Here is an 18,541-nt window from a genome sequence, read left to right as displayed (position 1 = left end):
TGATTTCTAACTTTTTTTTTTAATACTTTTGCCTAAGTAACATTTTCAAAGTTATTTGACACTTTAGCCTGGCAGCTTTTAGAGCTGCAACTAACAATTATTTCCATTACTGATTAATCTGCCAATTATCCTCTAAATTAAAGTTTAACGTTTTCTCTGCTGCTGAACGTGGTTTCGTTCTGGGAGCAGGTGGTGCTGACAAGAGCTTCGGCCATTGATGTGTTTACAGGACAAGAGGTTATAATACGTCTTTAGGGTGGACCTGAGGCTACAGTGAGGAGACGGGCCAGAGCTAGCTGGTTAGCATGCTAACTTCAGTAGAAGAAAGATGTGATAGAGACCAGAGTTAACACAGTGCTGGATTCATCTGTTGGTGAGTAAAGGAATGAAGTTTGATGCTGAACTCACAACGTTTCTTCCAGAGTACTAATTAAACAGCTGCTAATGCTAACGTTAGCTATGTAGCAATAGCAAAAATGGCTCCTTTTGATGGTTTGGTCTCTAAAATGTCAGAAAACAGTGGAAGATTTAGTTCAGTTAATTTTCGTATATAACAAACAAAACCATCTGATAAGCGGGAACCAGGAGATATTTGTCACTTTGCTGAAAAGAATGACTAAAACGATGATTGCTTTATCAAAATGATGATTAATTTCCTGTTGATCAGCTAATCAATGACTCGACTGATCGCTGCAGCTGTGCTACTTTTACTTACGTACAGGACCTGAGAACTTTTTCCACCACTGTTCTCATAAACATCTCTAGAGACTGGTTCACATGTCGGTGGGGAACTCCTGGGTTCAGTCCCTGTTTGACATGTGACATTCATTCATAATTTATAGGAAGTGAGACTCTGCAGGGCCGGTACTTCTTGTACTGGGGAAAGAGGAAGTGAAGTGCCCAAACAGAAAGTATGTGGTGCAGAGCCAAGCTGTGGCGCATCATGTCCTGAGCCAACACCAGAGCTCAGCTTCAGAAACATGACACAGACACCTCTCAGGCTTCGTGTGAGGCTTCTTCCTCACCTCATGTCGTCTTTCTCTGAATTATTCAGGTGTATCATGTTTTCATCTCCGGTAACATGTGCGGGGACAAACGTGACTGGGGCAATTCCCTTCAACAGTGTTTTTCCTCTGACTCTTTGATTTGCATTGTTTCTGTTGTGATGGAACAGAGAGTCAGGTGCTGCAGATCCACAGCTGGGTGAAGTCGTATTTCCTCTTTTAAAAATGTTTCTCTGAATAAGAAAAGTGACGCACAGATGATGAAGTGTGAGAGGAATCTCACATTCACTTCATCTGATCAGAATCTGATTCTGTGATGATCAAGAGCTGGTTTCACACAGACAGACTGTGACTGTGTCTCAGATCTAACAAACAGTCAGACTTCACAGAGACTGCGTCTGAATTCATCTGCACAAACAGTTCAGTTCTTCACTCATCTGTGGTACAATGAATTCTGGGTAAATTATGACTTTTTAAAATTTTTTAAATGGCCGACTGAGGACCCACATCCGACCGCTCAGCTGCATTTACCTTCAGCAGAAAATGTTTCAGCAGTTAAAAGACGTTTTACTTTGGAAACTCAGTGAAGAGTGAAACAATAAAAATGAAAAATATAAAACTCTTTCCTTTGTCTTTCTCTCTCCATAACAACATGAGCAAACCACAAATTATGAGCCATGTTTTCCTGCTGTTTTGTTGTTACCATGGTAACATTGGTCTTAGACCTCAGCTAGTCTGGGGGTAAGGTGTCTAATGTTTTTGTCTTAAAGTCAGTCTTTATTTTAGAGAAACAGTCTGACTGACATCAGACTGATCTGTGAACCAGTCTGACAGATCTCTGTAGAAACAGCCCAGATCTACAAATAAAGATTTGATTATAATTATCTTTTAATCTGCAGATTATTTTCCCTATTAACGGTTTGCTTGATAAAATGATTAGTGACAGATAATTTCAGATGTCGTGGAGACAGATTAATGATTTTCTGTCCTGAAGAAAGTTTTAGATGGATCACTACAGATGAAGTGAGCATGTATTACAGACGCCATCTCTCAGTTTCTGTCTCTTTATAAACGTCTCTCACTGCCATGTGTCACATGACGGCTTGCTCAGTTTTATCTAGCCTGCGTTCCACTGCTCCGTCCAATTGTGTGACGCTGAGCAGCACTTCCGCTCGCTGACGAGTAGTCGTGTGAATCACTTGCCAGCAGATCCAGTAAAAGCCTCTCCAATACTCATGGGGTGCCATCGATTAAACACCCCACCACCACCAAACCCACCCGCCTACATGACTACAGTCCTGCTCTTTGCCCCAGTTTGTATCGCTCACGTGCAAAGAGCTGAAACGAAACCGGAACCTAAGTGTTCTGATTCAAAATCACGTTTGAAATAACTCAGATGAACAGAAACTAGATCCTCGTGGAACAAGATGTTGTGTGGTTCACAACAAGTGTTGGGATGAGGAGGTTCATTTGTTTGAAATAATTTAATGTAGTTATTTTCATCATTATGTTGTTTATGTGTTGTGGCCTTTGACAGACACAGTTTCCCATAAGGTTTAGAAGTTCACAGGTTAAAGGTCACACCTCGACAGAAGAGGTGAGTCAGAGGGTGAGTTGAGGGATCACGGTCAGTTCAGACATGTCTGTAATAACAGCAGGACACAGAGGACTAGAGATGTTTTAGACACAAGATGAGAGGAAGAAGAGAGAGTTAAATGTGATGAATATGGATTAAAGTAGGTTATGATGATGTAAGAGTCTGTGCTGTAGGTTTCTGTATGCTGATAAATTTATGGTTGTCTGTCTGATACATGATGAAAAAAGACAATTTCTCAGGTTGTGATTATTTCCTAATCCAGTTTGAAGACAAGCAAAATATGATGTTTAATGAAAATATAAAATATCAATATATACCATCAATATATACCAATATCTGATTTTGGAGTAAGATGTTTTATCTCTGACTACCTTCATTGTTTGGATTAAAGTTCCTCTGGGGTTTTTTTAAACTCTGTAAAATTCCTCTGCTGTGAATCGCATTTAGTTTCATGTTTTCATCTCCTCTTACTTCCTGATTGAGAGCTCTGGATCAGGCCTTGAGCCCCGCCCACCACCTGTTGCTCCAGGTGGACAGGTGAGAGAGCAGAGAGCATCAAGATGGTGAGAGGAGGAAACATCAGAGAGACTCAGAGGAGGAGTCTGTTGAGACCAGAACCAGAGACTAGCAGACGGGTCAGAGCAGTTAGCGTAGTTAGCATCTTTTCAGAACGATAAGAATAGTTAGCATCTTCTCAGAACGGTTAGCTTAGTTAGCATCTTCTCAGAACGGTTAGTGTAGTTAGCCTCTTTTATTTGTTTATGCTGTTTGTTAGCTTGTAACTGGCAGTGGCTGACACAGTGTTAGTGGTTGTGCTAATGCTAACTCTCGCTATCTCTATACTGACAAGGTTTCAGGTGTATTTAGCCCCGCCCCCTGTCCCCACAAGTTAACAGGATTGGTTCCTGAGGTCTGTCACGTATGAAACCCTGGCTGTCTGAATCTGTGTTTATGAGACTGTGATTGGTTCACTGCAGTTCAAGGTGGAAACAGTCAGTCATGGTGTTGATGATCATTTCATCATCATATATCTGTATTATATAAAAACATTATATGGATGTTTACAACACTTGGTTTTCATCAGAATCTTTAAGAAGAGGAAGAACAACCAGTTTATTTTAATCCCCTTATTTGGCATCTATAAGCAGTGTATGGACAATAATGAATGGTTTATAACACTAAATGGCCTTATATCTGCTAACAATGACTTTATAATGTGTTATAAATCATCTAATAAACATATATATATATATATAGCGTTAATAAACATAGTGTTAATAAACATATACATATATATATATATATATATATATATATATATGTGTGTGTGTTAATTAACACTAAATAGTTTGTTAGCAGCAGCTTCAGTACAGTGGTTAAATGACCTTTTAAAGACCACCTGTTTTTTATTTGTCAGAGAATTAGATGTTAAACCCTGTGACTCAGATGTGATGGTAGATGTGATGGGGCTAATCAAACTGCTGCTCGCTCCACTCTACTCCAGTGCAGTGGGTAGGAGGCAGCAGAAGGAGGATGAATGAGTCACAGTGACAAACAGGTCCTCGGTGACAAACTAAGTCTGCCGGCTGATGAGGATGGAGCATCTCTAATTACACTGTGGACTCTAAGGAGTGATCACGGCCCTGTGTTTCACACCCACACAGTCAGAGCCAGAGTCCTCTGCCTCTGCTCTCTCACATCTCGTCTCCCTGCAGTTCCTCTTTTCCATTGGAGCTGCCGCCTGCATCGCCCTCTCACACTCTGCTGGCACTGAGCGTTGCTCATACAGAGAACCACAGAGAGCCGCAGAGAGGCAGACCGGAGGTGTCGGTCTGGTCCGACAGCGTCACATTGCAGCCTCGGGCCTCCGTGAGTGGGAGCAGGTTTTGGCTCATGAAAGCAGAGCTTGAGTTACAGCGTCTTTGTTTCCCTCCTGAATTCTCAGGCAGGAGATGAGATGTTTTTATTTTTTCTGCCCTCCACGGGGATTAGATGGCTGCTCATGTGCTGCTGCATCAGATAAAAGAGGCTGGAAATGCTTTCTCTCATGTGACGACTCAGACTCACAGATTACTGCAGAATATTTGACTTTGATTTGCTGCCAAGTCGGTGGTGAAGAGCCTGCCTGTTTACAACTGCAATTATATTAATGTGACTGTTATTACATGATGATATTCATGTTGTTCTCATTACGTAGCCTGGTGTTAGTGCCAGTCGAACAGTTAGTGGTTGTTTCAGTGCTGTATGTGACTCAGCAGCTTTCTGTGTTTTACTGAAACTTGAGTTTAGTGAAAAGGAAGCAGATAAGAAAACAAACATTTACATCATTCAGAGCTCCAGGGGCCGGTTCACTAAACACCTTGAGTTAAGGTTTTCCTTAATGTCTGAGTCTGGGTTTCCTTAAAATAAAAACAGTTGCTCCCTGAAATGTTCACTCAAGTATTTAAGGTTTCTCCTTATCTTAGTCTTAAACTAAAGCAACTAAAGGTCACCGTGGCAAGGTTTCTGTCAAAACATCTGGAGGATGAGATCACAGGTATCACAAGTGTTAATGGCATCAAATCATCAGTCTCCATGGAAACAGTAGAATTTTACCGCTGCAAATTTCTTTTTGCTTTTTTCCTTAAACAAACCTTTTTAAAGAGATTCTGTGCAACACCCTTAAATAACTCCGTCAGCTAAGGAGAAATTAAACCTTAAGTGTCAGACTTAAGTAGAAAACAGACTCTCACTCACTGACTGCAGCCATCATTATGAATCTGTTCATGGCCAACGTTGTGTCCATGAAGCAACAAGCTACTGAACATCTAAAACCACATGAACTGAGTCAGTGAATTGTTAGCCTGGAAGCACACAGGTTAGCCTAAATGAAGCTAACTCAGTAGCAAAGCCTCCACCAAGTCCTTCCTTTGATCCAGTCTGTGTCTGCTGAGCGTTGATGTCCGGTGTGAACCTCATGAGGTCAGTTATCATCTCACAAACATCCACTGAGAATCAATCGAGTGTGGCAGCTGGAAGTCAAACCATTTAATGAAGTGTGGGAAGTGATTTAGACGATGACAACGAGCAGCATTGTCTGATGAATTTGACCCGTGTGTCAGCGTGTGGCCTCACATCACCAGAACCTCGTCAACAACTACAACTACTACAAACAAGATGGTCTCATGTGAGGCATGACAAACTGTCACTTCTTGTTTATTTATCCAGGAAGGGATTTCTCTGCAGATAGTTTACAAGGAATTTCTCAAACAGCCAAAGTGTTTTTATTCCTCCACACCAGCGACAGTCAGAGCGGCAGCCATATTGTTTTTGGGTTGTGTGTCTCGTTGACACGATGTCTCAGTAACGCCTTGAAGAACTTGACTGAACCCAAATTTGGCACAAATGTTCACTTGCACTCAAGGATGAACTGATTAGATTGTAGTAGTCAAAGGTCAAAGGTCAAGGTCAGCGTGACCTCATAAAACCCTTTTTAGCCATTACTTGAGACTTCACAGCAATTATGACAAAATTTCACACAAATGGTTCATATTTTATATTTTATGACTCTGGATAAACATGAATGTGACCTGGAACTAGTCTGTGTGGAGGAGGGATACGACCACAAGGAGGTGGACGTACATCTGTCCACAGTTACACCCTGATACACAAACAACGATCCAAACTTATCCAGGTTTGGAGGCCGTCTTTAAGGAATACTTTCTTATTTCCTTTCTTTCTGAGAGTTTGATGAGTCGATTGACACCTCTCTCATGTCTGTAGAGTAAATATGAAGCAGGTGGTTAGCTTAGACCAGCATAAAGACTGGAGACAGGATAAAACCTGGCTCTGTGCAAAGGCAATTATCTGACTACCAGCCCCTCAACAGCTGCTGGATAAAGCTTCATATATGGCAAGAAAGAAAACAAATGTATTTTCCAAAATGTAGAACTATTCCTTTAAGGTTTAGGGTTGATTAGAAAAGGGCAAATTAGCTTTTCAAATGTGTCGTTCTCATCTCGGCCTCTGCGTCTGTATCCTTGAGACCAAACCAGTTTTTGAAGCAGTGAACCAGATTCATGTGATTCTCTCAGTCCTGGTTACAATGACCTGGGAGTATCTGTTATCCTCTGTGCTGACAAACGAGATGAGGATCAGGGGAGCTGCAGGAGGAGGTGAGCAGCTCGGGGCTGGACGTTACAACATCGAGCAGACAGTGTGAGAACAGACTGGATGTCTGTATGACGCCATCATGTCGATGTTTGCGTTGCTGAAAGCAGTTGAAGTAAAGACAGTGACATCGAAGCAAAGAGGAGGAGGGACTGAAGAGTTAATAAACATAAACATTCAAGAGTCACGAGTGAATCGACACAAAAGGACAGTGTTCAGACGACCTCCTCCTCTGTTGCACAATACTCCCCTCTCATCTCTAACAGTGAATTAAAGCAGCTCCTACCTATGAAGGATTTCTTGCCGGTCTTCATCCTCCTGAGTGTTTGATTATATTTGCTGTCGGGCTCTGAGTCTCCGCTGAATGAACGGCTGTCTGCTGCAGAGCGTCCAGGTGACTGAGTGCATGAGACAGACGGAGCTCCTGTAAAATATTCCTCCCTCTTCCTCTGCCGTCGTCCTCGCTGCAGCTCTGCTCACAAAACTCTTGATTCTCAGGAAAATAAGTTTCCCCTCCTCCGTCCTCTCTTCCTCTTTTCGTCCTTACTGCACCGAGACCAAAGATCTGTGACGCACCTGCTTCTCCTGCTCTATACACCCCACCCCCACCCCCACCCCCCCCCTCCTCCACCACCTCCTCCACCCTCATCTGTTCTTTTATCTACCTGGAGAGCCATGAACAAAGCAAAAGCAGGTGTCTGGTTACAGCTCCCGTGAGCGTGGGAGTCCCGCTGGAGGGAAAGTGTCTCCATGACACAGGAACCACCTGAGGAACAAACACACACAGACGGTTTAAATCTGATTTTAATTGGCCACAACTGCATCAGTGACGTGCTCTTCCTCTTCGTGTGAAGTCTCTCAGGAGTTCTGGGGGTTAGTCACTATGACAGTCCTCATAGCTTTTGGGGGGGGTAGCATCATTGATGAGTAATCCTGCAGTGAATTATGATTTTGCTCTGTGAAGTGGACAATAGTCAACTATAATCACACTTTAGCTAACCAGCTAAAAGCTAACCATGCTAGTTGCTGCAGTTAGCTTATCTCTGGGCTCCACGGTGTGACTACCTTTCAGGAGGTGAGGCGAGCATACAACACACACCTGGCACAACCGCAGATGAGCTACGAGCTAGGTGGTTGAAATGTGTGCATCTCTCTGCCTGAATGTGACGGACTTTCTCTGGATGTTTCCAGATCGAGTGAATGAGATTGAACGAGATTGAACGTTTACTTCTCTCTGCTGTTGTTACAGACGAATGTTTTAATCAGAAATCTCTACTCAGACGCTGCTCTGCTGTTCTCAGGTGACTGGATAATGTTTCTGTTTAACACCTCAGACTGACTCCCAGACTCCTGCAGGTGTAGGACCAGTCCACTGTGTCAGAACACGTGGGGAAATGTTGACGGCAACGTCAGAGTGAATTTGTACCAGTCCAGTTTAGCTCACATGGTCTTTCCCACTTCCTGCTCCCAGTGTAATCAGATCTTCTGAATCACAGAGTTATTGTCCCTCTGGTCTCACAGGTCTCTGATGTGGCTCTGCTGCAGCTTTAAAACATGGAGGAACTTGTCAGTACAAAATTAGTGGTGTATGTTTCCCTAAAATCCCCAACTCGAAAACACCTGAACAGATTCGACTGAGAAGTTAAACTAAGTTTGGTAAAGCGGGAAAATCTTCCATTTCGAAACCTTTTTTGCCTTTTTTTTCTGAAGCTGACATGAAATCCTCGTGCATATCAGATTTTACTTTTCCATTTTCAGCCTCTGTAAAGTCTTTGTGACTGTCACAGTCGGGGTGGGGGTGGGGGGGGTGGAAACAGATCTGCATTGATGATAAAAAGAAGAGATTCTGTACATGTACGATATGAGACATTTAACATCTCGTTCTTTCTGCCTTCATTCAAAGCCTCAGACAGCCTCCTGCCCTGCTGCTGAACTCAAACAGAAACTGCTCCCACCACCAGTTAACAAGCTTTATTTAAATTTCCAAACCACCAGAGTTCACAGAGAGTTTGTTCTCATTCAAATGAACCTGAAGAGAGAGGGATGGGCTTCCTCCTGAAAACTCTGAGTCATCTTATATCTGCAGCTATGTGTTGAAACGAAGCCGCGTCGCCAACAAACATATTTTCTCAGCCTGCTCATCACCTTCATCACTGCACGACTCAGTTCACATGGAAAGAGAAAATAAATACACACTGATATCATGTAACTTGAGAGAGAGCTGCAGGGGAGGTTTCTCAAATCCAGAGTGTTTCATGATGAAGCTCAGCAACCGTCCGTGACACCTGTGACGGGACAGATTTGCATGTAATTTAAATTAGAGCAGAGGAAGTGTACGACAGTGACGCAGACTCATGTTGAATCAGACTGTGACTGTTTGTCTCTGACGGTTGTTGGCATCTTTCTTCAGTTGTTGTTTGTTCGATGGAGTTTTCCCTCAGACACAAACAGTAAAGTCCCATTGTTCTTGTTGGACTCACGTTAAGTTCATCCCAGTTCACTGAGGGGAGCTGTGAGTGGAAGCTGCATGAGACACTGTGGAAACAGGACAGAACAAATGAAACTTCATCATGGTGAGATGATTAAAAGAATAGTTTGAGAGTCAGAAGATCAGTGACACACTACAAGTGTAAAAAGGTAAACCAGTGGTTTTACAGTTATTAAGTGTTGGACTATTTCTGTCGAGGTGCTGTGACCCACCGTCTCTTCTTCACTGTGAGTTTTCCATCCAACAGAAAACCACAGCTCCTTTTAAGGGAATGTTTTTTTTACTATGGTTTAAATCCACAACATACAGCATGAGTTGCTCCTGAGCAGATTTTCTTTAACATACATGACGGTGGGAGGCAGGGCTACGCTTCACTACACAGTGCTTCCCTCAGAGTATTAACCACAGCTGATCGTTATTGATGGATGGATACCAAACATGTTCCTTGATTTGTAGGTCGGGGCGTTTCTGTAGCACCACAACACTGATTGTGCTAACAATGCTAATGCTAACCATGCATTTACCTTCATCAAAAAACTGCAGCTCCTGTGATTTGGATAATACACTTGGCCACATTGAGATTTAGATTATATTTCGATTAATTGTGCAGCTCTAATTTCTAACACAGAAGTTTCCAGTCAGAGGAGGGAGTGATGGGTTAAAACCTGAATCTAATCCCACGTTGTGTTTCAGTAAAACTCGTCTCTAAAAGCATCGTTCAGCAGTTCATGTCGACTCAGTCACTTCAGGGTGTGAAGGACAGAGAACCTATGAGCAGGAGGTGAGGGATTGAGATCAGTCTGTCTGTACAGTGGGTCACTCTGAGCAGCACCATCTCACCTGTTGCTATCTTTAACCTGATTAGCAGCAGGTCAGCAGTGTGTGTGTGTGTGTGTGTGTGTGTGTGTGTGTGTGTGTGTGTGTGTGTGTGTGTGTGGTCTCAGCTCTTTCACTGTAAAAGTCAAGGTAATGGCAGATCTAATGTGAGACCTGTATGTCTGTGTTTCATGTGAGGAGCTGTAGAAACATTTGAGGGACGTCGGACAGAAACCTGAGGTCAGTCTGTGTGAGGGTCACCCAGGTGAGGGTGGATTTAACGGGATGCTCTCTAGACATGGAAGAGCTTATCACTGGCTGACATAAATAGAAACAGGCCGGGCTACTTTAGTCGACTTAAGAACCGTGTGATCCTAAATGTGAAGTGTTGAGTCACAGTTGGACTGAGATACAAACGGTCTGAATGTTCTTCGTTAATCTCTCCAGGTTTGTCTCCGGTGGCAACAAATACAAATACAGACAGTTTGACATTAGAAAAGCTCAGGTGTTAATAATGACGTCATTGACGGCTGAATTCCATTTAGCTGCTTCAGTGTTAGAGTCCTGGGGCCGGCTGCACAAAACTCCTTAAGTTAAGATTTCCTTAAAGTCTTAGTTAAGATATGTGCACACAAAACATCTACTGCACAGTCTGTCTGCTGCCATAACCTCAGTCAGTGAAGTGGCAGCTCGTACCTTTATAATCTCCTGACACCCCCACCCCCCCCCCACCCACCCTGAACTCTGTTCTGCTCTGGGGAACCGGGCAGAATGTGGCGCGGGAACACAGACAGTTCTGCTGACAGTGTCGAGGTTCCCCTTGACCTCTTCACAGCACCATTGGAACAAAAGTATTAAACATATTATCAGATATTTTCATTTGGTGTATTTTGCGGTCACTGTTAGGAAAATCATAAAAGACATTTATGGTATTTTTCCTGCTGTCAAATGTCAGAACAGGTCAAAGTTGGCCAGAACAGTTTGTAAGGGTTAAGTATTTAAGGTTTTCTCCTGATCTTAGTCTTATATGAGGAATCACTTAAAGTCAGTTCAGACCTTAGAGACCAAAACTAAGGAAAAAAACTTCAGGTTCCTCTAATTGTATCTGAACCTCAACATGTCAAGTTCATGGAGATCAATGAAGAATTTTCTGTGATCAGAAGAACCTGATGGACCCTCGACGACGAGGACTTTCCAATCAATTATTGCTGAAGTATTTGATGTGAATCAATCAGCTGTGTGAGTGAGAGACACTCTGACCGTTGCTGAAGTTTCCTCAGAACAGGAGAGAGAGCGCCAAACTTGTCATGTCAATGTCATTTTTAAGATATTTTTTACTTCTGGTAACTTTGTGAGACGACACAGGTGAGATGTTCACAGGTATCACAAGAGCTAATGCCAGCAAGCGGTCTCCATGGAAACTGTAGAATTTTACCGCTGTAAAAACTCTTCCACTGCTGAAAACGCCTTAACCATTTTCCTTACCTAAGGAAACCTCTTGAGATTCTGTGCAGCACCCTTAAGTAACTCCCTCAGCTAAGGACAAATTAAACCTCAAGTGTCAGACTTAAGTAGAAAACCTAAGGTGTTTTGTGCAGTTGGCCCCAGATCTGTATGTGAAGTTATTCAGTGATCTGAGGATCAGTCACAGCTCTTATCAGGCCTGTCTGTGTGTGTGTGGTGTGTGTGTGTGGTGTGTGTGTGTGTGGGTGTGGTTGTGTGTGTGTGTGTGTGTGTGTGGTGTGTGTTCTGTGTCGGTGTGTGTGTTGTGGTGTGTGTGTGTCTGTTGTGTGTGGTTGTGTGTGTGTGTTGTGTGTGTGTGTGTCTGTCTGTGTGTGTGTGTGTGTGTGTGTGTGTGTGTGTGTGTGTGTGTGTGTGTGTGTGTGTGCGTGCGTGTGTTGATAACTGAAAATGACGTGACCAGAAAACATGAAGCATCTCGTGTCTGCTGGTAAACACACCGTCTCCGGTCACCCTGTGAGATCAGCAGCACATGCATCACACACACAAGTACAGAGATCACCACCACAGCTCAGACTCTGTTTTCACTGCTTGAAAAAAACTGGATTTTAAATTATTTTACAATTATTTTCTTGCCTTACTGAGAGGAACTCTGATGCGTAAACAGCACTTCACTTTCTCATTTTCTATTACAGAAAGACTTTCTGATTTTTAGAGACTTTACTTTTTGCTTCCAAAACTTAAAGAATTCTCTCTCCCTGCTCCGACACATTAATGAAGGATTAATCCTCCATGTGTGAATGTCAGAGAGGCTGTTTAGACTTTCTACATAGATCTGTAGTTCAAGGTTCACTACAGACACTTATCATGAGGGAGCTCTTACTGTGGAGGCAGAAACATGAACAGTATGTGAGTTAAATGAACATTTTACGGAAAATCAAGGTGTTTTGTGTGTGTAAGAAAACGGTGTTTGTTGGAAGTATAAAGAAATAAATGTGTGATGAGTGAGGGGGAGTTTATAAACTGACCCAGTTTGAGCCTCTGAAGAAACGACAGTGAAGTCCTGAAGGACAGAGACTGTTCCACTGCTCTGTTAAAAATGTGACGGCTTCATTTGTGCCAGTAACGAGGACACTGAGCTCGGACTGTAGTGGGACATGTGGCCAGCCCCCCCCCCAGCAGGATGGAAAATATAATGTATAAAAATAGATCACTCATCTCCACTCACTGTATGTAATTCTCAGAAGTTCCCTGCCTGTGTTTTTTTTTTTTTTTTTTAACGGGTCAGAAAAACCATTAATGACACCGTCGCTGTGCGTGCGTGCGTGCGTGCGTGCGTGCGTCCTGCAGGATGAGTTTAAATGTCCATCATAAAGACTTTGTGCTGGAAAGTTACACAACTCCTCTCAGTCTTACCTAACCTATACTGGGAGGTTTACAGGGCCGTGCTGGGATACTGGGAAGTGTGTGTGTGTGTGTGTGTGTGTGTGTGTGTGCGCGTGTGTGTCAGTAAATAAAGGCTTTTCACAGAATGTGCAGGATCACTTCATTTCCTCTGTGTGGAGGATTATGTTCAGCTGAGAACAGTTAGAACAGTCCATGTTCATGTGTTCATACACAGAGTGAAATAACAGTAAAGAGCTGGAGTCTACATGATAAACACATGACTGGAATATAAGTCACATCATTTATCGCCTGTTTTACCCCTGTGCACGCCTTTATCAGAATAACTAATTTACGTTGATCGACTGTCGACTTGTTGCAGCTCTGATAATAAATAATAAAATACAACATATACTGTAATGTAATCAATGAGAAGAGAGGAGGATCCTTTCTTTTACTCAGCACTTTTTCCTTTTCTAATTTTCCCAGTTCATGTTCATGTGTTTACGTAACAGTGCTGAAAGAGTGAACGAGTTCTTCATCCTTTAAATTGAGGGAGGCTCCTCAGACTCCAGCCAACAGGAAGTAGAGGATGTGGAGACGCTGCCAAGAGTCAGTGATGACCTCCTGAAGTGAAGAGCTGCGTCACCCTGCACTTTAATCTCATGTACAGTTCATGTTCACTGGCAGCGTGAGATTAGATGACATCACAGCCGCTGGGCATTAGACAGGAGGACGGTTACGTCAGACCGTTTAATGTTAACGAGCTCGTCTGCAGAGATGGAGTCTGAGGGGAGAGACACAGGGAGCAGGTGCAGGCCTGAAGCAGGAAGTGGTGACGACCAATCACAGCACATCTCCCAAAGAACAGGACACGAACATTTACATAACGTGTGTGTGTGTGTGTGTGTGTGTGTGTGTGTGTGTGTGGTTTGAGGGTGGCTGGTTTTACTACATTCATGGGGTCAGGGACACCAGGAGTCCACTATACTTGTGGGGTCTGACAGCTTTGTGGGGACCATGATGCTGGACCCCTGAAGGGCGGTTTGAGGGTAAGGACTCGGTTCAGGTTCGGGTCAGAATCAGGTTCGGGGTTCAACGTTCATGGGATGGTTGAGGTTAGAGTGAGGGGCTGTTGAATGGTCCCCACGAATGGGGTAAAACTAGGATGTGTGTGTGATGACCAGTGATACAGAGGAAGTGATGAAGCTCAGTCACACCCAGGCCTGTTCAATATGAGCTTCACTGTCACTGGTTTGGATCAAATTATTATAATAAAACTGGAGGTTTCAGTCCTGATTCCAACACCAGACTTTTCATCTCACATGGAGAAATATAAACTTATTTTTTGTATATTTAACCAAACAAACAGTTTCTCTTGATTAATAAATTGAATTGAATTGAATTAATTGATTAGTCATTCAACAGGAAATGAATGATGAACTAATCTTCAGGGTTTTGGACTCTTGGTTCTTCATAATAAAACATTTACAGACGTTAGTTTGGGCTCTGGGAAACTGATGAACAGTTTTGATTTTCTGATTTTCTGTTGGAACCAGTGACAGACTCTGATTAATCCAAACAGCTGTTTTTAATTTCTCAACAAATCCCTGTTGGAACATTGAAGTGAATGTGACTGTAATGTTGATGTGTAGGTTTCCTCCTGTTTCACTGACTCATCCCTGCTGCTTAAAGGAAACAGGTTTGAGTCTCATGTGTTGTGACTGCGCTCTCTCTCTCTCTCTCTCTCTCTCTCTCTCTCTCTCTCTCGTCCAGTGGAGGAGGTCGTTACGTAACATCAGGGATGAGAGGCTCTGAAGCAAGACGCCCTGCGGGGGAGACGGGCTCTGACCTGCAGGTGCTGCCGCCGTGGGAGTCGTGTCTGTTTTTGGCCGCCCGACCCTGGATACGAGTTTAGCACGGTACTGAACACATGTTACAGTCCACACAGTTCTCACACACACACACACACACACACACACACACACACACACACAGCAAGACCTGCAGCTCCACCTGGCTCCAGACCAGGACCAGGATCTGGATCAGTGTGAGCAGGTTTCAGTGGGACCAGTCCTCAGACACAGCTGGTGTGTCCATCCTGAGGACTTCTTCTAACTGAGACTTTATTATAGGGACGTCTGAGGGAATTCATTGCTGGAAAACTTCAGGTTCATTTGTGAGAAAAGAAAAGTTTGTTGTCAACAGTGTGTTTTTCAGTACGCTGACGGGTCAGAGAGCTTCTTTCCTTCTTGGATTGTTTAATGTGAAGGAGTTTTGTCCTGAAGAGGTGAAAGAATCCAGTATTTCATATTATTAAGATAATAATTAATACTATATATAATATAATATATATAATATTTGAAATGAGTGTAACAGAAATAGTTTTATTTTCGTAACTCATGTTGTGACGCCTCAGAAAACCGAACCAGGCAGGGAGCTTCAGGGTTCAGTGACGAGACCAACAATCAGTTTGTTTACATATTTACCATGAAATGATAAATTGATTATAGATCATTTTTGAAGAGCATCATATTCCTGTGAACTGAGCATCAAGGCCAGACGAGGCTCCTGCTGCTCAGCTGGAATATTTCTTCTTTACTTTAAACAGTTGAAACAAGATGTTTGTGTCAGTGTTTTCAGAGGAGCCGGTTCACACAGAAAACAAACCAACTCAACAAAACTTCATCATTTCCTCCGGTTCATTTGTTCAATTTCAAGTAATTATTTAGATTAGTAAGATTTAGATTTGTGTCCGTCTCTGAAGCCAATTAAAACCATCTTTTGTCCAAAGTGACATCAAGTTTATGAGACTCACTCTTTAAACCTGCTGCTGTCATTAAAGGAAGAGTTAAACAGAAAGACGATTTCTCACTGAGAGATTAGAAAACAGATACAAATCTCCAATCTGATAAATATGAAGCTGTCATCAGAAGAACTTCAGTCAGTCACGAGGCTTTGACGTGTCACTGAGACTAACAGAATAAAAACACATGTAACAGAGATATACAAATATCATTAAAAACAGAAAACATATATACATATATGTGTGTGTATATAGTGTGCGTGTGTGTGTGTGTGTGTATATATATATACACACACACACATTTGTATTTACACACAGAGTTGAGAACAATTTGACTTTAAAGTGTAAAAAGTGTTGATCCTGTCAATGACAGTTGACATACATGTTAAAGTTAAAGAGGTTCAATGGAGCCGACGAGGATCAGACTGGGACCGTCTGTGTCTCAAACACTTTCAGCTTTAACTTCATTATGTCTGAGGGAGAATCTGTGTCTCAGGCAAAACATACAACACATAAACTTGAACATGAAATATTAATAAAATAAATCGAACGCATGATATGAAAATATAAATGTCTGTTAAACCCTGAAACATAAGTTCACATTAAACACTGACACATGACACTGGTGCAGTTTGTCAGGACTTCATATAATGCTGCTTATCTGCATAATTAAACTATTTAACTCATAACTTTACAACTCTTATAAACACAGAGACAAAATGTGCCAAAAATCAACATTCTCTCTTTGTAATGTAGGTTTTTAATTTGATTATTTACAAAATGCACTGAATTCAAAGAACAACATGTTGGAGTGTAAACCAACATACTGAAACTAATATAACAATAATATATAACGTAAAATTAATCAATACCTGTGTGTTCCCGCGTGTACCTGTTCACACCTGTTCACACCTGTTCCCTGTCACCTGTCCACTTTAAGTACAGTTGGTATCTTAGTTCTCAACCTGCGGGTCGTGTCTCCGGGTCACCAGATAAATGTGAGAGGTCGTCAGATGATTGAAGGAAGAAGAAAAATTTTATTTAACTTTTCTGGAACATTTTGGAAATTTTACCTCGTTGAACCTCAAACAGTTTTTAAATGAAACAAACCAAGAGATTTTAAATGAGGTCATAAACCACAAACACTGCGTTCATCTTTAACAGTGTGTTTTATAAAGTCTTCTTGTTTTATTTAAAATCCTAATCTGTGAAGTAATTAGTGACTGAGCTGTCCACAGATCAGCTGATCAGCAGCTGTGGTGAATATAAACAGCTGATTAATAAAGTGGAGCAGCTGCAGGATCCAGCTGTGGGAGAGAGGAGGCTGATTACGTCTTTAATTCATCTGCTGCAGGGACTATTTTCTCTCTTTGTGTAGAAGAGTGATTCATGTCTCAGAGTCACATTTTAATAAACTAGTTAAAAAGTTCCCACCCTCTTACTCATCAGTTAAGATTGACTCTTCTGATTGGACAAGGAAACGAGAATCAGTGTCTCATGGGAAGAAATGCTGCAGCTGCTGAGCTCAGTAACGTTTCTTCATCATCATCATCATCATCATCATCAGGCTGTTTAATGTGCTGCAGCTTTGAGCAGCTGGTTGTTGTGAAACAGGAGCAGGACGAGATTTGAGTCAGTGAATGATCATTTAACTTTCCCCTGATATCAACCCTCTATTCACTGACCATGTTTTATTTCCATGAACATAAACTTTATTTATACTGTCATGTAGAGACAAGCTGAGAAAACCAGCTGACGATGCTTTCAAACAGGATGTACTACACATCATGTAGTTTACAACATTAAATAACATTTAATGTAATATCAGTTCAAGTTCAAGTTTTACAGAAACACACTGTAACTTCAGAGCTGATAGTTTTTATTTTTTACAGCCTTAAACTGATCTGATCATATTCTGAAGATTATAACTACAGATTTGTAAAGTTTTATATCCTCCCAGCGTTACACAACAGGACGATGCACGCATGTGGACTCCAGAGGGTTAAAAGTCAAACTACACATATTAACCTGAGGTGATATAATGTTTTAATGTGGAGACGAACTGATGCATCAGTACAAGATGTAAACAGAGAATATAAACAGTTGAGTGATGATCCGTGATGATGCAGCTCAGTCGTCTTAACCTATTAATCTGGATTTTGTCGGAGTCTCCTGATTACATTTTGTCCTTTAATTATTTCTCCTCAGTTTTCTCTTTAAGTCAGAGACTCTGACGTCATTCAGAGTCTCTTACATAAAGTCAGAGAAACAAATCAGAGCTGTGAAGCTGCTGTGAGCTGATGAGCTGGAGTCACTGAATGAGACGACTTCATGTCCTGCAGTGACTCGTTCTCTCTACGTCTCTTTTCTTTCTGTCCTGACTCTGCTCGGGAAGAAAAGAGCGGCGGCATCACGCCGCTCTGATGATGGCGTTGCATAAGAGGCAAAGCTTTTCTCTGTAAACTCTGTATCTGGGTTAATGCTGCTGCAGCTGGACGAGACCTCAACACATTAATGTGACTGAACATTAGACCTTCATATTGGCTGAGACTAGCCCATCAATACATCAGTTTAACAACAAGCAATCAGCTCTGATAATTAATCATTGAAGTTATTGATTTAACAAACAAACAAACAAACATCCTGTTTCCAGCTCCTCGTGAGGATTTTCTTCTTTTCTCTGTTTTATGGAAATAATCAAATATCAAATATCTATTGATCTTCACATGATCGTTAAGTTCATTGTATGAGACTGAACTTGTCTGTGAGTGCAGCTCTAAAATGAAGTGAGTTATTTATTTAGATGCATTCTCTTGTAATATTTGTATTATTATTTG

This window comes from Seriola dumerili, unplaced genomic scaffold (genome assembly GCF_002260705.1).
Source record: "Seriola dumerili isolate Sdu_G_001 unplaced genomic scaffold, Sdu_1.0 BDQW01000273.1, whole genome shotgun sequence".
Lineage (NCBI taxonomy): Eukaryota > Metazoa > Chordata > Actinopteri > Carangiformes > Carangidae > Seriola > Seriola dumerili.
Note: the sequence above shows the minus strand (reverse complement) of the source record.